Source organism: Saccopteryx bilineata, chromosome 2 (assembly GCF_036850765.1).
Source record: "Saccopteryx bilineata isolate mSacBil1 chromosome 2, mSacBil1_pri_phased_curated, whole genome shotgun sequence".
NCBI lineage: Eukaryota > Metazoa > Chordata > Mammalia > Chiroptera > Emballonuridae > Saccopteryx > Saccopteryx bilineata.
The window spans coordinates 83660056-83682207 of NC_089491.1; the positions used below are offsets into that span (position 1 = coordinate 83660056).

General features: G+C 37.3%; 1 pseudogene; it reads right to left on the bottom strand.

Moving 5' to 3' along the window:
- Window positions 1–923: 923 nt before the first annotated feature.
- Window positions 924–1281, bottom strand: LOC136322885 (transcription elongation factor A protein-like 8; annotated as a pseudogene).
- Between the last annotated feature and the right edge of the window lie 20871 nt (window positions 1282–22152).

Consider the following 22152-nt stretch of genomic DNA (forward strand, 5'->3'; position numbering starts at 1 on the left):
TTAGAATTGTTTTTTATCATCTTGGCTAATTAACTAGTCAAGCTCTAGATGACTGTAGCATTGGGCAATAGTATGACTATAACATCATATGAGACCGTGAGCCAGAACTAGTCAAGTAAGCTGCTCCCAGATTCCTGATACTCTGAAGCTATAAGAAATAACTATTTGTTATTTTAAACAGCTAGGCTGTAGAGTAATTTACTAAATGGCAATAGATAACTAACATATTTCAGTTTTCTCTATTTTTTCTATTTGATACACTAGGTGGATAATTATTAGCCTTTTTCATTTGTCATCCACATCTCTCTCTCTCTCTCTCTCTCTTGTTGTTTTGTCTGTAATAATTGCCGATTTTATTCCTTTGGCTAAGAGATCTAGAGGTAATTGGAGGTTTATATTATAATAGTTATTTCATCAAGAGTTTAGGTGCCTCCATTGCCCTTATAAGCTGCCTGCAAATTACTTGATTCTCTTATTAAAAAATGTTTCTAATTCTGTTTGTGACACATGTCCATTAAAAAATACATAAAAGCAAAAGGAAAACTCACACCACACAGAAATACACACAGTTAAGTTTTTGATGTATGTATGTATACAAACACATAGCTTGGGTTTTTATCTTACATTTGTGAGCTGATACTAAATATACTGCCTTTTAACTTGTTATGTGATATTTTATAATATGGAATGAACATATATGTATTTTCATTCATTTGTGTGAAACTTCCCAGTTGAAAAATAGGCCTGGCGAATGAATCAAAATACAAAATTCAGTAAGATGCTGATAACAAGGAAACTGCTTAAAACAAAATTCCACCAGATGATTAAAAGTAAAATGGAGGTAAAAGGTAGGTCAGAAAATGCTAACAGAAAGAAAGCAGGGGTCAGATTTTACTATCAAATGAAAAAAAAAAAAAAAGAATTCAAGGCCTAAAGCACACAGGATAAGGACTTCTGCATGAACGCTTTTGCTTCCAGTGCATCACCACACACTTATTTCTTACTCTTCTTACTTTTTCCCTAAGCCTTTCCAGCTCATCTACTCCTCTTAATATTGCTTCAGGGTTCAAATGCCTAATGGAAGTGTCCTCTTTAAATCCTTGGACAGGTTGAGTCAGCTGGTTTCTAAGGTTTCCTTCTGCTTCCTGGCTTACACCTTCTTCAGAAGGTTGAGGATTTCCTTCTGCCTCCTGTGGTACATCTATCTTCTGAAGGCTGCTCTTGGTCGGCCTTTGGCATGTTCTGCGGCTTTCCTTCATTTTCCTCAGAAGACTTTTGCATGTTGAGTATTTTTCTATTATTTCCTTTTTGAATAAAGTAATCCTGCAGGGATCCAGGAGATTTTTCTCCTCATCCCTTACTTGATTTGTGTTGCACCTAAAAGACCAGGAGTCCTGAAAGGATCCAGGGAACTTCTCCAGCAATATGGAGCTGCTACTGTCTTGCACATTCCTTAACGTATCTTTCTTAACTCTTTGTCTCTCTGTGAACTATTAAACATAATTTATTCAGATTTAGCTCTTTGTTCACCAGTTCTTTCTTCAGGTCATTCTAATCTGCTGTTTAAATAATCTTTTGCTGATTTTTGAAAACTTTTTATTTCTCATACTTGGATTATTATAATTTTTTTTTATTATTAAAGGAAATTGGATGAAGATGTTCAAAGTTTTGGAAAGAATTTGTGGTTTTTTTTTGGACAAGATCTAGAGTGTTATCAACCTAGAGGTACATTTAATTTAATATATTTGTTTGCTCCAGGACTCCTAGACAGATAAATTAAATCTCCCACCTCCCATTCTTCCTAAGGGGAAGTTAAGAATGTCAAAATTTTTAGGGAGATTTTATTTTACTGAGTAAAGGCCTACAAGAGACAAATTTTAAACCAAATTTGCTTACCCTATAATCAGAGTTAAGAGAAAAGTGAGGGTAGAGTTGTTTTCACACTCTCTGTATCTGCAAAATGCCTAGGCCGATCCTTCTTCAGGCATTTCCTGGAGTTGGTTTGTGCAGGTACATTGAAGAAATGCTTGCTCACTGGGATCTTTTTTTTTTTTTTTTCAGTGCAGACTCAAGAATAACCAAGTACTCTGTGACTGGGCTGCCTGAGTACAAAAAATCTGCTATTCTTGAAAAAAATGTAATACTTTTTTCTCTTATTTAAAATATAACATTAAAAATTACATCTAAATTAAAATCTATTTTAATTAAATTAAAAATTATTACTACTTATATTAGTTTTATTCTCAAAGTCTACAGGCTTTAAGAATGTTAGAAAGTAGTCTTCTGACTGAAAGAAAATGTCTCTTTAAAGAGTAGCTTTTGATCAATGATTTTTTTAGTCTTTATAAAGGAGACCCAGAGATACCTACCAAGACCCTAGTGTAGTAAACTAGTATTTTAAAAAATTATTTATTTATTTATTCATTTTAGAGAGGAGAGAGAGAGAGATAAAGAAAGAGGGGAGGAGCAGGAAGCTTCAACTCCCATATGTGCCTTCGACCAGGCAAGTGCAGGGTATTGAACCTGCAACCTCAGCATTCCAGGTCAATGCTTTATCCACTGTACCACCACAGGTCAGGTACAAACTAGTATTTTTTAAACTACTTGTGGTGAAAGATAATTTTTAATATTTTTTACTAATTCTTTTTCTTTGCCTGCATTTTGTTTCAATTTATTACTTCATTTTTTATTACTTTTACTCTTGGTTTGTAGCTTCAAAGAAACAAAGTTCATCAGGTATTGATTCAATTTGTTGTTTCCCTATTTCCCTGCTCTTAATACGAACATTGAGAGCAATAAATTTCCTTTAGGTTCTGTACTGACATCATCCTACATTGAGATGTGGACTCTTATAATTTTGTTCTTGAATTATTCTGTTGCATCTTAACTGTCTTCCCAACCAAAAGTTTATTTAAGGAGAATTCACTCTAGTGACTACATTAAGAAAAAGCTGACCACAGGAAGGAAATGGAAGAAGATAAAATGATCAGTTTCAATAACATGATATTAGGCCCAATATAATCAAATGAAAACTTCTTAGAGTTAGTAAAGTTTAGTTAAAGTGAATGGATAAAAAATAAACATTCACAAAATGATCTCCTTTTCTATTAGAATATGCAAGGGTATGGGAAGACAACCATCATAATAGCAAGTATAAAAATAAAGCATCCTAAAATTAGATTACCTGTCAGTACTCCGAAGTATATGAAAACCACAAAATTTTACCATGGCTTATATAAGAGAACAAGAAAATAGACCTATCTTGCTTGTGAATGAGAAGACTCATTGTATAAATGTGTTATCTTTTCAAATTAATTTATATATTTAGAGTAATGTCAATCAAAATCTTAATGGAACTTTTTAGAAATTCTGCCCCTATGATTCTGAAGCTCATTTGGGAAAATAAATGGAAGTGATTTCTCCTGCTTCTTCTTCTGTGAAGATGAAGGTGTGGGCAGGGTGCAGGGCACGAGCGGGGGGGGGGGGGGACGTAAGCTGGGAGCAGAAGACAGGCCATCAACTGTCTTCAGCGGTGATGACCAACTTTCAAAGTGGTCCAGGACAACTCTTGAACAAAAGTTGGGTATTTCCCACAGAAAAATGAGTATTTTTTTAGTCATTTAACAAATACTCATTGAACATCAGGCATGATTCTAGGAACTAGGGGTGAAGCAGTGAACAAAACAAAGTCCTGCTGTTAGGGAACTTAAGTTCTAGTTGGAGAGGCAAACAATAAACTTGGGTTTTGCTGAATGATTTGTAAGCTTTTGATAAGGAGACTTGGATATACCAAGATCCTAATAAAATAAATTAGTGCTTGTTAAAATGTTTGTCTTAAAGGACATTTAAAAAATTTTCAAACCATGGCAGACAAATATTTTTGGAAATATAAGATCTTTTGCTTTGGCAATGTGGTATTACCAAAGGTTTCTAAACACTCTCAGTTTTTGTTCTTATCATGTTCAGAGGTCTTTGGACCACATTGAGTATCACTGTAGTAAACAAACTCAGAGAATATTTTGCGGATGGGATACAGACTACACACAAGCTAGTTTCTAATAACAGTTGGTTATAGGAGTAAATTTCTTCCATTCCATTGGCCTTTCATGGTTGTTCCTTATTATTCACACAAATGAACTCAGCTTTCTAAAAGTCTCAGATCCTCTATCCTTCACTCTTGGTCTCCATGGCAGTGAGATGAGGGGTGCTAATAGTGACAAATCAGCCTTGCAGACTGAATAGGAAACCAGGCTTTGAACTGGATTGTCCTGGGCTCAAACTTTGGGCCTTTGCCCACTAGCTCTGTTCCCATGGAAACTATTAATGGGAGTGGAGTCTATCAGGAGAAAAAGCCAAAATCTGGGGATGGTCAGGGAGTCTGTTTCCCTCTTTCATGTACTGAGAAATATTAATATTGGGTATTTTCATTTTTGAAAATTGTAAAATTAATAAATGGTATAATTTTTCAACTTAAATTCTAACTTAGTTTTTCTTAATTCCCAAGTAACTCAGGCATGCTGAAAGCGTCAGTCAAATATGTCAGAAGAAATTGCTGTTCACTTAATGTGTTTTTCTTTCTCTAAGTTTATTTATTTGTCTAGTTTTTTTTGTTTACTTCAAGAAATGTTTTAAACTTCTCTGAGTAACAGCTTTCCTATCTGTTTATTGGTATAATAATGATATACAGTGGTGATCATATTGCAATATATAAATGTAGCAAAGCAACTCATTGTACAGAAACTTACACAATGTTATATGTCAATGATATCTCAATTAAAATAATATATACCTTTTAGGGTTGTTGAGAGTATTAAATTAATGTTTATAGAGCCCCTTGCAAAGAGCCAGGAATATTTTCTTTTTCTGAAGTGAGAAGCTGAGAGGCACAGAGATAGACTCCCACATTCGCCCAGCCGGGATCCACCTGACAAGCCCACTAGGGGGCGATGCTCTGCCCATCTAGGGTGTTGCTCTATTGTGGCCAGAGCCATTCTAGTGCCTGAGACAGAGGCCATGGAGCCATCCTCAGTGCCTGAGCCAACTTTACTCCAATGGAGCCTTGGCTGCAGGAGGGGAAGAGAGAGAGAGAGAAATGAGAGGGGGAAGGGTGGAGAAGCAGATGGACACTTCTCCTGTGTGCCCTGGCTAGGAATCGAATCCAGGACTTCCACATGCTGGGCCAATGCTCTACCACTGAGCCAATTGGCCAGTGCCTGGAGCCAGGAATATTTTGACTGCTTGATTAATATTAGCTTTTATCTTAGAAACAAGAGTTGAACAGGTAGTTGTCTATTTTTATGTATGGCTTACTTCTACAACCATAGTTTCTAAATTAAGGACTCCTGTATACACTTTCAGAAAAGTAGTTTCTTGATTCTTTTTTTCTTTTGATTTTCATATAAAAAGAATAGGCATGCTGGTATATGATTGTTTTAATGAATTTAGTTAACATTTAAGTTTTAAATGAGACTCTTTGGACCCCACTTCCTCTTAACCTTATGGCTTGCATTCACAGAGACCTTACTTATGAAGATCTTAGTCACCTTGAGGGAGATAAAGAAGACTAGTAGTCCCCAAAAGGCACCCTGGGGCCAGTGAGGTACATGAAGCGTGGACAGATTTGAGGAGCCAGTGAGCCAGCTTCCACAGGCAGACAAGGTACCCTCCCACAGGAATCTCAGTTCTTTCTGGCCCCAAATAAGGTCATTTTTTACTTATTTCAGTTTCCCTCCCCAGAAAGAAGCAAGCCACTGTCCAGGCCAGGAAATTGTTTCTGACTGTCAGACACAACAATGTCTTAAAACCAGATTAAGTCCTGTGAGTCCTGGGTGAACAAAATGAAAATAAATACTGAAAATTCCCCTAACCACCTTGAAAGGCTAACCTGGAGTGAGAGATTGTTTTCTGGGTTAGGTTTATGTTTCCAGGTGTTTTGTAGAAGCCTAAAGAGTCATCTGTGAGTGTGAGTCATCTGTCTGTGGTAAGATTAGAAATTCCTAAAACATGGCGGCATTCGGCAGGGAAGCGCCCTTTATGACTTTTATCACCCTTACACCCCCCTCCATTTGGGGGCCTGATTTTCCTTTCTAAGTGTTGGATAGTTGCAGATAGAGACATTTGTATTCTAACATTCCTTTTCTCCGTTTTTGCCCCCCTCCCCATTTCCTGACTTGCTAAAACTAGAGCAAGTACTTATTTATAATAAATTCAGTGTATAAAAGATCATGGTTAGGAAATTAATTTTGTGTGTGTGTGTGTGTGTGTGGGTGTGGGTGTGTGTGTGAAAATGGTTAATAGAGGGAGAAAATAGAAGAAGAAAGACAGAAGACGCTTTGGTGGGGAAAAGAACTGGGAAGGAGCAGAGACTAGGAGGGAGGTGAGGAGGAAAGGAGCCCTTGAGCCTGCAGAGATCAGTGGTGAGAAGTCTATGTTTGCTTAAAACACTCACTGGAAACACACTTTGCTAAATCGTGCTTTTCTATTTGCCTATGCCATAACTAAAGAAAACAAAGGCTATTTTTGCAGCAAAAACAAAGGTAATTGCTGCAATCCACCTAACTTAAATTTTAAGATGTTTAGTCATTAAAATTTGCCAGAGCACAGTTTCTGTATGTTTAAAATTTCTCAATAGCTGGGAATCATGATAAGCTGGTCCCTGGGGATTTCCTACTCTGTGGTGCTCTCCAGACCCCTAGATATCTGAGTGAGAAAAGTGCTTTTGATGCCAATTTGAAGTCTTTTTGGCTTGCCTTCCTGAAGCAGAGTAATAAAATCCTAATTTAAAATGAAAATGAGCAGCTTGAGTGTCCTTTCTGTTTTTTTTCTTTCTTTTCTTTTTTTTTTTACAGAACTTTATTATATTTACAGAGGTCAAGTGTTTCTGTTTAATTACTAAATGTTAGTCTATCCCCTAAAGCCCAAGACTCAAAGAATGTGAACAAAAAAAATCAAGTTAGTTCTTCAGAGTGCCAAAGTACTTTTCTCCTGCTATTATTTTTACTTTGAGGACACCTAGTGGCAGTTTATTGGCTATGTTTTTTAAAGGCAAACGGAAAGAAACTTCAGGATGTGGTAACAGAGGGGGAACCTACTTTTCTCAACACCTTCACACTTGTGGCCAGGACTTTCCTTCAGCCTGAAGACAAAACTGCTATGGCCCTGGGTGACAAACAGGCCCTTGCCATATTCTTCAGTCAGAATCCCACTCCCACCTTTCACAGTTATATAAAAACAATTCTCTTGGCCTAATTGTTTTACAAGTGGTATTTAATAAGCTCATTGTTTAGTGACACCAGTCTTTCTCTTTTTAAAGACTACAGAATGAGCACCAGTCGGTCAATTCATTAACTAATGAACATAATTGATGATATGCTTTGGGTAGACATTTTGAGATTTTGAGGGGAACAGAAAGATAAGACAAAGGTCTAAGTAAAAGGTCCTACCTGTGTCCTCAGAGTCAATGACCTAATCTCTCTGATTCTTTTTTTACCTCATCTGAAACATGGACGTGAGTGTATTAACTCATAGGTGGTTGTGAAGATTACATGAAAACTCAAGATGACTCCCACAGTGCCTAGTATCTGGTACATACTAAATAATTGTTAAGATCTTTCACTCTCTATTCCCTTCACCCAACCCCACACCTTGAACGTGGCCCTTAATGTTGTTGTATTCTGGAGAGAAGTGTTCACTGCTTCATAGAACTCTGCCAGTGCCACTCTGATCCATCCCCATTCGAGTCCCAGCACATTTCACAGATCTACTGCCTTGCCTTGGATCCATTTTACAACCCTGCCCTAGTAAGTTCAAGGTAAATCACACAAAGTTAAGTCTGTACAACAGCTAGTTTCCTATTAGTTATGATATCCAGCATCAATATTGGCAGTTTCAATATTAAATTCCCTTATAGTTGTGGTACAAGAAGAAATGACACAAGCAGCTCTTTGTTAGGAAGTTTATTGATATTATTTATTTATTCATTTGACTTAAGTTTGAACAAGATGGTTTCTATGATCTCACTGCATTTACTATAAAGTCCAAACATTTTTATATGGCCTTCAAGGAGTCATGTGTTTAGTCTCAACTAACCTTTCTAGCTGCATCCTGAGCCACTCTGGCCTTACTTATTATGCTCCTACCCACTACTTAAAAAAAAATCTCCCATGAACTAACTGTACTCCTTTTTGCCTTGTGAAATTAGTGCACAAGTATTCTTTTCATCTGCCCAAGTCCTTTTCACACATTCGTTAGGATTCAGCATACATGTTGCTTCCCTGGAGAGTTCTTTGCTGACTGTAACCCAATTTGGTCTCCCCTCTCTCTTCTATATTTCCCCTTCCTAGCACCTATCATAATTTCTAGTTCTGTGTTGGTGCATTTGTTTGTTTATTGCTGGTGTGCCCACTAGAAAAGTATACTCAGTGAGAAAGAATAGGGACATATCTCTTTAGTTTATTTACCTCCTGTACCTAGCAAGGTACATGAGTCATGCAGGGCATTCATTATTCAATGAATGAAACAAACCTTATTCCTGGGAAAAGTTTGCACATGAACATGCCTTCAATTTCCCTTGACAAAACTTTTTCTTTGTTCAGCAGCTTTCTGGGGAATCCCCTTTGCCTCAGAGATTATTTTTGGCTACTGATAATTTCAAATAAACAGTAATTGGTTTCTCAGGTCACCGCAGAAAATCTTTATTTTTCAAAATACTTAAAACAGGCAATTCTTAAACATGTGTGTGTGTGTGTGTGTGTGTGTGCAAACATAATAGTTCAAATTTCATTGGGACAAATTCCCATTTCAGCAGATAACTTCGTGTAATAAAAAGATTTTTTACCCTTTTAGTTTTTGGGTTGAGAACTAATCCAAATCTGTCCTTTAGTCAATAAATAATGCACAATTCTATCATCCTTATTCTTTTTATGTGACTAAGCCTTACCTACTAATGAACACTTATGGGAGGTCTTAAGGTATTTCTAAAACTTGGTTTTTGTAAGCACCAGGGCATTGATAAAGTTCAGTGAGGATTTCATTTTCTCCTGTTAACATATCTGGCTGACACATTGTTAAGGCAATTGCAAGGCTCCCAGGTAATTGAAATTTTCAGAAATGCATATTGTTAGGTTTCATAGTATGGTTTTGGAACAGTTTTTTAATTTCATTTCCCATTAATATTGCTTTTTTAAAATTAAAAGTTGCTGTTTGTTTAGCTTAATCATATTAACTTGACTTGTAAATTGTTTGGCTAACCCTACAGTTTGAAGGGAGATATATTTAGTTCATGGCAATTCTAGCTTATAATTTTTGAAAAACTTACCAGACCTTAAAACTCGCACACACTATAATTAAAATAAGAATGATTTTGTCTTGGTTTGACTTCTCAGATGCAGATCCTAAAACAAAACCTCCAGTACCAATAATTTATTTGGGAAGTGATTTCAAGAGTGACGGCGTGGGGAGGGGAGAGTGAAACAGGAGTGAGGGAATCCTATGTCACGGTGTATTACTGAAGTTGTTATTGTAATGAGTGGGGGCCCAGATTCCCCGGAAACCTCTAGAGAACCTAAGAGGTTCAGCTTTGACAACCCCCCAGGTGATTCCTTCCTGCCTTCCTTAAATTCCTAGGTCACCCTGTATATGACCTTATCTATTTGAGGGTTGACTGCAGAGACTTTAGGGCACTGCTGGACTGTGCAGCATTTTCAGTGAAGGTTCTGAGGCAGGAAGTGAAAGGATGCTTGTGGTGAGTTGGTTGGGTCTGAGTTTATGTGGCGCTGTTCACTACTGCTTGGCTGAAGTCAGAGGTGGTCTGAGAGGCTGTGCTGCAGGTACCTGCTAACTATCCATAACTTTGTTGATAGAGTAAAAGTGTACATACCAACCCAACCAATTTATAATATTTTATTATCATTATTATTACTATAAAATGAAAATTGGTGGATATATGAGCCTGTGAATCTTTGCCCTGTCCAAGATGTAGTTATAGTTTGCAGAACTTAAAAACTAAAATAAACTTTATTTTCCTGGAATCCTCTTCCTATTGCTGCCCTTACCCTCTTAGTTTGTGCTTACATGGCCTTACTCATCCTCAAATATCACATCTCAAGGATCTTTGTGGTTGGAAGCAATTTCTGCCTGTTTTGAACAGTAGTAGTTCTTTGTGATATCCTTTCAATGGCAACTATTAGAATCTACCTATATTTCTGGTATCTGTCCATTTCACTCCACTATTGTTTCTGTGTTGTTTCTACTTCTTGGATTGCGTTTATCAATTTTTTTAAACCTGATTAATTCTGAATTTCTTTATCTGGTAAACTTATAACTCCCACTCATCTTTTAAGATTCAATTTAGGCAACACTCCAAGACTCACCTCTTCCTCACCCCCACCTTCACTGCACTCCCAGATCACCTTACGTATGACTCTGTTTTACTTTACTACACTATACTGCAAATTTAGGTTATTTACACACACCACCACCACCACCACCACCACCACCACCACCACCACCACCACTTCTCAAGGGAACCTAGCCTGTTTTTCATTAGTATTCATTGCCTTAATACAATGAACATATGTTCAATAAAATTACAAGTTCAATAAAATTAATGAGTTTTATTTCCTTAACTAGGCACCAAATGCCTCAAGGTTAAGAACTGTTTTATCCAACCTGTATTTCAGTCTTGCATAATGTCTTTCACAGTACATGTTTTAAAAATATTAGTGTGATGTAAAGGGGAAACCCCTAAAGTCAACTTTTGTCTCTATAAGAAAATAAGGCTAAAAAAAACCTCTGACTCAAGTTTTGTTCAGCTAGAGATTGCATTTCTATATTAGAAACTAGCTATAAAAATTCCAATGACTCAGTTGCTAGGTGTCTGCAGACAGCATTACTTTTGTAAATTTTAAATCAAAATAGTGACTCAGGCTGTTTCAACAGAAGTGAAAAATAAGAAAATGTGCAGATAATGCACTAGATGAGTCAAATTAAATTTAGAATGAGAAACCAATTTTGAAAGCACAGCTAGTCATTGCCTGCCTGAGATTCCTTTCACAGTGTCACAGTGCCCACAAAACACAGATATCTTGATGTGTGTGTGATTGACCTGAGAGTGATCTCACATATTGAAAAATGGAGGTTTTGAATTGATTACATTATAATGACTTTTGTAAAGCTTATGTTTTCACATTATCTTTCTTTCCTTTTTTTAAAAAAATATTTTATTTATTGATTTTTTAGAGAGAGAGGAGTGAGTGAGAGAGACAGAGAGAGAGAGAGAGAGAAGGGGGAGGAGCAGGAAGCATCAACTCCCATATGTGCCTTGACCAGGCAAGCCTAAGGTTTCAAACTGGGGACCTCAGTGTTCCAGGTCGACGCTTTATCCCACTGCGCCACCACAGGTCAGGCCTACACATTATCTTTCTTAATGCTTATTTCCATTTTCCTGTTTCTATTTTTTTTAGCTCAGTTTTAGAGGGATCCAAAATGTTCTTACATATAAACATATACTATATAAAGATATTTTAGGGTCGAACACAAAATTCTTAGTGTAAAAAATATCATGCTCTTGAATTTTGATCTATTTTTATTCTCTTTTCTTCCAAATTTGAGCCTTTATTTCCACACAGGTCTGACTTTTTGTGCTTATAGGAAGAATAGTTGTGCATGTTTTAGAGATGGATCAAATTCCTTTAATGGGGAGGGGACGACTTTATATTCTATAGTAAACTTGAGGCCTATAAAGAATCTCCAGGAGAAGGAACACATGAACTTTATAGCACAACAAAGTTGTAAATGACTGATATATATATATTTGATAGTTCTGATCCTAAGGGTATTAGTTGTCTGAGTATAGTAAAGATAAGCAATTATACTCCCAACAAAATAGTAAAAATAGTTACAACTGATAAATAATAAGTAAATAAGATGGGAGTTCACAAGGAAAAAATATATTTCTTTATGTTTTGTTTAGGAGTAAACACTTAACATTTTTTCAAAAGTCAACTACTTTTGGGAAGATTAAGTGTTGGTGTGTGTGTGCATGCACATGCATATGCATGTTGTAATGTATACTTTATCTTTTTTAAATTTTATTTTTATTTTTCCGAAGTTAGAAGTGCGAGGCAGCCAGACAGACTCCCGCATGTGCCTGACGGGGATCCACCCGGCATGCCCGCCAGGGGGCGATCCTAGACCCATCTGGGGCATTGCTCCACTGTGGCCAGAGCCATTCTAGCACCTAAGGTGGAGGCCACAGAGCCATCCTCAGCGCCTGGGACAACTTTGCTCCAATGGAGCCTTGGCTGTGAGAGGGGAAGAGAGAGACAGAGAGGAAGGAGAGAGAGAAAAGTGGAGAAGCAAATGGGCACTTCTTCTGTGTACCCTGACCAAGAATTGAACCCAGGACTTCCACACGCTGGGCCAATGCCCTACTGCTGAGCCAACCAGCCAGGACCATGTATATTTTAGGTTAATGCTGATTTGTTCAAAACAAAAATATATACATCCTAGCTGAATTTAACCATTTTGAGAAACGGGTCTGGGTAGGGAGGAGGAGAAATCAATTATTTTGGAGCATGGAACATCTCGTGATGAAAGTGAACCTGGTTGACCCATCATTTTCAGGGCCTTTGGCAAGCTTAACAGTACATGGAAGAGAGTAAAGGTGATGGTTCAGATATGATAGAAACCACAGTTTCATTACTTATCAACTGTGTGACTTCGAGTAAATTGTTTAATCTCCCTGGGCTTTAGTTTGTTTTCCCACTTGCATGGTGTGAATAATAGTAGAACCATCCTATAAAACTACTATGCTAGTTAAATGAGATTAATATATATAAAATGCTTAAGATATAAGCACTCAAGGAGAGTATCTGCCTTCTTTCCCTTTTTCTTCCTCTTTTTTTTTCCTGTTTCCCTGCCTCTTCCTTTCTTTCCTCTTTAGTCCCCTGTGGATAGAAAACAAGAATGTTCCAGGAAATGCAAAACACATTAGAAAGAGAAGGTAGACAGAAATAAGAGAACATTTCCATGAGCCCTGGTCTTTCTCTCACACTACTCTGTCCATTCTGTCAACCATTCTCTGACCCGGCATGGAGGAGGCTACAGGGATCGAAGAGTTCTCCACTACGATACTCTTAGCTTCACATAACCATTAAGGGCTGTAGGGAGATTCTGACAGCGTTTTTTCTAATACTGGGCTTGAAAGCTGAAAGTGTTCACATTTCTGAGGCACCGGTTCTGCAGACTCCTCCATTGTGTCGTTAGGTTAAAGAAATGAACCTGGGTTGGCTTCACTATAGAAAGTGTGTGTGGTGGGAGATAGGATTCTCAGCTCCTGCTTCTTCACAATATTGGTACATCATTTGATGACTACCTTTCTTTCCAATCTATAAACACACTCCAGAAAAAATAGTTACAGATAATCAATGTTGCGCATTTGGCATGTGCCAGGTTCTCTTCTAAGTATATTCCGTGTATTAACTCCTTTCATTCTCATAATTATTCTATGGGAGAGATACTATTATTATCCCAGTTTGACAAATGTAAAAACTAAGGCACAGAGAAGTGAAGCAGAGGAATTGACATTAAACCCCGCCATTCCTAATAGCTGAGCTTCCCAGAACCCCCTACTTTACGCAACTCCTTAAAGGCCCTCCCATCTACAAGCTGTCACAAGGCTCTTCATTTTGTAAGGCATGCCTTTCTCCTTGACTCTTCACTTGGATATCTCCTGTTATTCTTTAAATGTAATTTAAGCAATAAACTCCCATAGCACTCCCTTGTGTTTGATGACTTATATTCTCTAACAGACTATTAGATCTTATTTTATGTCTCTAGCCAATTGTACAGTGCCCAGTACAAAGGGGGTACTCAATAAGGTCTGTGGAATGAAAGAATTCTCAATGAAACGTGCTCTCTACATTGTCAGCAGTTTATTGTTTTCTTGGGATAAGTTCTTTTTTTTTTCTTGACAGAGACACAGAGAGAGAGAGACAAAGAGAGGGACAGATAGAGACAGGCAGACAGGAAGGGAGAGAGATGAGAAGCATCAATCATCAGTTTTTCATTGCAACACCTTAACTGTTCATTGATTGCCTTCTCATATGTGCCTTGAACAGGGGGCTACAGCAGAATGAGTGGCCCCTTGCTCAAACCAGTGATCTTGGGCTCAAGCCAGTGACCTTGGGCTTCAAGCCAGTGACCTTTGGGCTCAAGCAAGTGACCATGGGGTCATGTTTATGATCCCATGCTCAAGCTAGCAAACCCACACTCAAGCTGGTGAGCCCGCACTCAAGCCAGTGACCTCGGGGTTTCGAACCTGGGTCCTCCGTGTCCCAGGACGATTCTCTATCCACTGTGCCACTGCCTGGTTAGGCTTGGGATAAATTCTTTATAAGATAAAAGTTTACTGTTAAGCCTATTCAGTCTAATTAAAGGAATACAATAGTAAAAATCCATGTTTCATTGCCCTGATGCTCTTAAGTTTTCCCCTGTATAATTAGTTGAGTGAGGCAGCTGTTGTAGCCTCTAATTATTTCTGTGTATTGGTTTGATATGTGTGTAGACATATCCAGCCATAGATGGTTGTCATAAACCTTGAGGTTTGCAATGAGATATAGTTCTTCACAGATTCTATTTATGGAGAAGAGGATAATAAATCCCTAGGTGGTAGGTTGCTTTTCTAAGGAAAAAAAGAAACCAGCAGTACTATGCTATGATTTCCAAGTCATGTTTATGGTTGGTGTAATTTTTGATTGGTTGACACTAGGTGGAGCCCAGGAGCCTTCCAGGTAAGCTTAAAGTGAACAGCAACTAGTGTGACAAACCCTCAGAATATGCTTGAAAATTTTTAAAGATTATTAATTCTTAATATTTGCAAACTGGTACATTATTTGAGCCAGTTATTTAATTACATTTATTCTCCAATGTCCTCCCCCTCTTTTTTGCTTCACTGATTATCATACATTCATTCTTTTTTTTTTTTTTTTTTTTTTTTTTAGAAAAGTCTTACACTTTATTTCTTCCAGTTTCCCATTACTTTTTTAATATTTAGCTGAAGGCTGTATTTGGTAATTGAGACTCAACATCCCAGATATTTCTATGCCTCAATTCGCTAACCGGCCTCTCCACTTTTAGTGCAATGTGCAGAAACCAAAAGTACAATGTGAATAAAAGACCTAGATTAGCAGTGGGGAGTTTTATTTATTTTTCCTTTCTTCCTCTTCCTCTCCTTCTCCACTCCTTTCTCTCCCTTCCTCCTCTTACTTTTTATAGCATTTTTTAAAGGTCAAAAACAGTGAATATTATCAAACGCAGTTGGTTCAACCTCATAGTTCTTTCTGACTTGGCTTTTGACATGCCTTGTGGCCTTGGTAAGTCACTTATATTTTCTTTGGGTTTTATTATTTTTATCTGTAAAATGGTAGGAATGGTGTTGACTTAAAAGCACAATTGTATTTTGAGTTTTTAAACTAGTTTTGCTTCCTAAATTATTCTGTTCTGTTTGTGTCATTGACTGGTTCTGCATGTCTTTGCTTATCATGTGTTCTTGACTTTAATTAAGTGTTGATAAATTATAGACTTTCATTAGACAGTCATTAATTATGGAGTATTAGAGACCTATAATATGCCCCTACATTGTCAGCTATTTATTGTTACTTTCCTGGAATAAATTCTTTACAAGATACAAAGTTACTCTTCAGCTTATCCAGTTCAATTAAAGAAAAACAATAGTAGAAATTCATGTTTAATTATATTGACACACTAGGTATTTTCCTTTGTAATTATCTTAGTAGGCTGCTGATGTAGCTGCTAGTTGTTTCTGTAAAATATGTGATGATCTCCTTATAGAGAGGCATTTTTCTCTGGAACTTTTAATTATTCATAGTAAGTATTGGAAAAAATGGGAATGTTGAACCAAACCTCAACTTTTCTTAGTATTATTCATCCTCAGTGAGATACTGGACCAAATGTCAGTGATCTAGTAGATTTCCCAAATGTCAGTGTTCATGGCAATTAATAGAGATGGCTTTTTATACTATTTCTATATGGTAGGTACTATACTTATTTTGTAAAAACCAAATTATAATTCTCCAGTGGCTAACATTGTAAGAATTTATAAGTAAAAATGAGCCTGAGAAAACTCCTTAAAAATAATTTTGATGATTAAATAGCTTAGGAAACACTGCATGTTATATATATGGGGTTTCACAATTAATAACATATTAGAGGTTCTGAGAAGTGCATTCTGTTTGACTTACTATTCTCAAATTTCTATGATTTTTTTCTTTCCATAATATTGTGTAGAACTTGATTGGAAAACATCTTATATTTATTCTCTCTTATTCTTAAAATATTTTACAAGGCAGGTGTTTTTTTTTATTAATTTTCTATTATAACAAGCATCAATATTTAACTGATTTTAAGATCAAGAAAGTACACAGAATTTAACTACTCTTTGATCTTACTTAGTAGTAAATAAAAGTGAAATTATAGTTGAAAATTGTATTTTAGAATAGTAGTTTCTTTTTATTTTGAAGGAGAAATTTATGTTAAAAATTTTGATGCTATCAGTGGACCAGGAAGATCTGTTTTTTACTCTAAACATGATGGAGTAAAAGCACATAATTCTGGACAAAAGCATGATATTGTTTACCCATTTTTTATTCCCTGATGCTAAACCCTTTTTTCTTATATCTAATTGAAATGGCACCTATCATCATCCAAACCCTCTGAGTTCAGATCCTAACTCCTTGCTGTGTGCCTTTTTTGCAAGTGAACAAACCTCTCTGTGCCTTATTTTCTTCATCTGTAAAAGGATGTAATACTAGTATCTCTCTCTGTTATGAGGTTGTGAGGAACCAGTAAGTGAATGAACAAAGCACAAAGCAAATGAATCACTGTCTGGTAAACCCTCCATGGTGTGACCTAGTATGATTAATGCTCATGATGCTATGCTTAGGTGGTAATAGAGAGGTGGTACATCAACCTTTCCCCAATACCCTCATGCTCAAGATGCAACATGTTCATAAGTAGGTAAATCTTGGTCTCTGTATAATCAAGGCAAGAATATTTTATTATATTTTGTTACTTGGTCTAAATTCTATTTTGGCTTTTTGTTTTTAATTGAATTTATTGGGGTGACATTGGTTAATAAAATTATACAGGTTTCAAGTGCACAATTCTATAATACATCATCTGTATATTGTATTGTGTGTTCTCGACCCAAGGCAAGTCTCCTTCTATCATCATTTACCCCCCTTTACCTCCTCCTACCTCTCCCTATGTCCCTTTCCCTCTGGTCCCTCTGGTAACCACCATACTGTTGACTATGAGTTTTTTTTCTTAACCCTTCAACTTTTTTACTAATCCCCCAGGCTCCTTCCCCTTTGACAACTGTCAGTCCTCTGTATCAATGAGTCTGTTTTTATTTTGTCAGTTTATTTTGTTCATTAGATTTTACATATAAGTGAGATCATATTGTAGTTGATATTGTCTGACTGACTTATTTCACTGAACACGATCTCCAGGTCTATCTACACCAGGGGTAGTCAACCTTATTATACCTACCACCCACTTTTGTATCTCTGTTAGTAGTAAAATTTTCTAACTGTCCACCAGTTGCAAAGTAATGGTGATTTATAAAGTAGGGAAGTAACTTTATAAAATTTATAAAGCAGAGTTACAGCAAGTTAAAGCATATAATAATAATTACTTATCAAGTACTTTATGTCAGAATTTTGCTAAGTTTGGCAGAATAAATATATTTTTTTCTTTTTTCTTTTTTTTGGTATTTTTCTGAAGCTGGAAACGGGGAGAGACAGTCAGACAGACTCCCGCATGCGCCCGACCGGGATCCACCCGGCACGCCCACCAGGGGGTGACACTCTGCCCACCAGGGGGCGATGCTCTGCCCCTCCGGGGCGTCGCTCTGTTGCGACCAGAGCCACTCTAGAGCCTGAGGCAGAGGTCAAGGAGCCATCCCCAGCGCCCGGGCCATCTTTGCTCCAATGGAGCCTCGCTGCGGGAGGGGAAGAGAGAGACAGAGAGGAAGGAGAGGGGGAGGGGTGGAGAAGCAGATGGGCGCTTCTCCTGTGTGCCCTGGCCGGGAATCGAACCTGGGACTTCTGCACACCAGGCCAACGCTCTACCACTGAGCCAACCGGCCAGGGCAAAATGAATCTTTATAAAACAACTTACTATATTTAAATCTATCTTTTTACTTATACTTTGCTTGCTCCACTACTGCTCACCATGAAAGCTGGAATGCCCACTAGTGGGCAGTAGGGACCAGGTTGACTACCGCTGATCTACACTGTCGCAAAAGTAAGATTTCCATTTAAAAATTTATTTATTTATTTATTTTTTTACAGTTGACTAGTATCCATTGTGAAAATTTACCACAGCTTCTTTATCTGCTCATCTATTGATGGCACTTGGGCTGCTTCCAAATATTGGCTATTGTAAAAAAATGCTGAAATGAACATGGGGTGCATATATTCTTTTGAATTAGTGTATTGGGTTTCTTTGGATATATTACCAGAAGAGGAATTGCTGCGTCACAAAGCAGTCCCATTTTTAATTTATTGAGGAAACTCCATACTCCTTACCACATTGGCTGCATCAATCTATATTCTCACCAGCAGTGCATGGGGGCTACTTTTCCTCCACATCTTTGCCAACACTTGTTTGTTATTTTATTGATAATAGTTATTCTTACAGGTAAGAGGTGATATCTCACTGTGGTTTTAATTTGCATTTCTCTGATGATTAGTGATGTTGAGCATCTATTCAAATGTCTATTGGATATCTGCATCTTCTCTTTGGAAAGATGTCTATTCAGGTCATTTGCTCATTTATTTATTTATTTTTTTGTACTTTTCTGAAGTTGGAAACGGGGAGGCAGTCAGACAGACTCCTGCATTCGCCCGACCAGGATCCACCCGGCATGCCCATCAGGGGGCGATGCTCTGCCCATCTGGGGCGTTGCTCTGTTGCAACCAGAGCCATTCCAGCGCCTGAGGCAGAGGCCATAGAGCCATCCTCAGTGCCTGGGCCAACTTTTCTCCAATGGAGCCTTGGCTGTGGGAGGGGAAGAGAGAGACAGAGAGGAAGGAGAGGGGGAGAGGTGGAGAAGCAGATGGGTGCCTCTCCTGTGTGCCCTGCCGGGAATCAAACCCGGGACTCCTGCACGCCAGGCCGACGCTCTACCACTGAGCCAACTGGCCATTAAAAAATTTGCTCATTTTTTAATTGGATTGTTGTCCTTTGCTTGTTTTTTTGGTGTTGAGGTGTGTATGTTTATTTAATCTATTTTGCAAATTAACCCCGTATCAGAAGTATCATTGACAAATATGTTCTCTCATTCAATACGTTGTCTCTTCACTTTTTTGATGGTTTCCCTTGTTGGGCAAAAGCTTTTTAGGTTGACATAATCCCAACTGTTTACTTTTTCTTTTGTTTCCCTTGCCTGAGGAGATATAGCAGAAAAAAGTAATTGCTAAGAGAAATGTCTGAGATTTACTGCCTATGTTTTCTTCTAGGATTTTTATGATTTCAAGTCTTCCATTTAAATCTTTAATCCATTTTGTGTTTATTCTTGTGTATGGTGTAAGGAGGTTGTCTAGTTTCATTTCTTTTGCACATATCTGTCTAATTTTTCTAATACCATTTATTAAGTAGACTGTCTTTATCCCCATTGTATGTTATTGCCTCATTTGTCAAGTATTAATTGACCATAAATTCATGGTTTACTTTTCTATATGGTAGGTACTATACTTACTTTGTTCTGTTGATGTATATACCTGTTTTTATGCTTGTACCATACTCTTGATTATGATGGCCTTGTAGTATAATTTGGTATCAGGTAGCATGATTGCTCCATCTTTTTATTTTTTTCTTAAGTTGACTGTGGTCCATATAAATGTTTGGAATATTTTTTACAGTTTTGTGAAATAGATCATTGGTATTTTGATAGAAATTACATTGACTCTATAGCTTGCTTTGGGTAGTATGGGCATTTTAATGATGTTAATTCTTCCTATAAATAAACACAGTATATGCTTCCACTTAATTGTATCTTCTACAATTTCTTTCTTCAGAGTCTTATAATTTTCTGAGTTCAAATCTTTTACATACTTGGTTAAATTTATCTTTAGATATTTCATTTTTTGATGCAATTATAAATAGGATTGTTCTCTTAGTTTTTCTTTCTGATAGTTCATTATTGGTATATAAAAATGTGAACATATTTTGGATATTTATTTTGTATCTTCCTAATTTACTAACTCATTTGTCAGTTCTAGTAGTTTTTTAGTGGAATCAATAGGGTTCTCTATATAAACTATTATGTTTTCTGCAAATAATGATAGTTTTACTTCTTTCTTTCCAATTAGGATTCCTTTTATTTCTTCCTGTTTGATTGCTGTGGCTAGGATTTCTAGCACTATTTTGAATAAGAGCCGTAAAAGCAGACATCCTTGATTTGTTTCTGAAATGCTTTTAGTTTTTGCCTGTTGAGCATGATGTTGGCTATGGGTTTGTCAACATGGCCTTTGTTATGTCGAGATAAGTCCCTCTATTCCAACTTTGCTGTGAGTTTTTATCATGATTGGGTGTTAGATTTTATCAAATGCTTTTTCTACATTTCTTGATATGATCATGTAATTTTTATCTTTTATTTTGTTTATCACAGTGGTAGTCAACCTTTTTATACCTACCGCTCACTTTTGTATCTGTTAGTAGTAAAATTTTCTAACCGCCCACCAGTTCCAAAGTAATGATGATTTATAAAGTAGGGAAGTAACTTTACTTTATAAAATTTATAAAGCAGAGTTACAGCAAGTTAAAGCAGATAATAATAATTACTTACCAAGTACTTTATGTTGGATTTTTGCTAGGTTTGGCAGAATAAATCTTTATAAAGCAACCATTATAGTTAAATCTATCTTTTTATTTATACTTTGGTTGCTCCACTACCACCCACCATGAAAGCTGGAATGCCCACTAGTGGGCAGCAGGGACCAGGTTGATTACCACTGGTTTACCTCATTAATTGATTTGCAGATACTCTTCCACCTTGCATCCTAAGAATAAAACCCACTTGATCAAAGGATTATCAAATATGATATTTTCAATGTATTGCTGGATTCTGATTGATAATATTTTGTTGAGGATTTTTCCATATATGTTCATCAGGGATATTGGCTCATAGTTATCTTTCTTTTTATTGTCTTTCTGCATAATCTTGGGGAAGAGATCACTGTATTAAGTGTGACTCTAAGGACAAAAGCTAGTCAAGCAATGGCTGGCTTTTTCTATGCCTAAAACAAACATAAGAAAAAATTATCTAGAGAGACAAATGACAAGCTGGAAAGCATTCCTCACAACCCAAGGCCAGAGAGAGGTTTCACATTCCTGTGTTGCAGAAAATGCTCAAAAGTCAGTATTTTCTAAGAGGATAGAGGGCAAACACATGTACTTTTAGTGAGAGGAAGTGCACACGCCAGTGCAAATCAGATGATGACCAACTATCCCAATGAGGACAAATGCAGTGTAAACACTGGGGTAAGAGCACTGCCCTATCAGGCTGGAAGATTTCTGGCTGAGTGGCGACCAGACCTGGGGACAAAGTGAGGGTGGAGAGGCTTCAGCAGATCCCCTGGAAAGAAGTGGGGAAGGGCCCTCCTCTGAGAGAACAGTGTGCAGAACCTGCCAAAGTTTCATAGGTGCATACCTTCACCTGGCAGTGCTCACCTTAGGGGGTTACCCCACATACATTTTTGCACAATTTTTCAAAGACATATTTTTAAGACTACCCATCAGAGCACTGATAAATAGCCAGGAATTGGGGAAAATACTTATGTTCATGGACAGGGGATAGGACCCACCAAACCTGGTCCAAATGGATGAAGTAAGCTGAGTAGCAGCTAAAGTGCATGCAGGGGTCTGCACATATTGACAGATAAAGACCTCAGGGGTCCTCTCACATAAGATACATGGCACAACCTTCTGCATCCAGAATCATACTTGTTAGACCACATACATGTAATCTCAACTGGCAGAAATGCATATGTGAAAATCAGTTTGAGCATAACAGAGACAGCTGAGACAGAGTGAAAGAGGCGGACCCTGAGAGATACTCACCAAGCC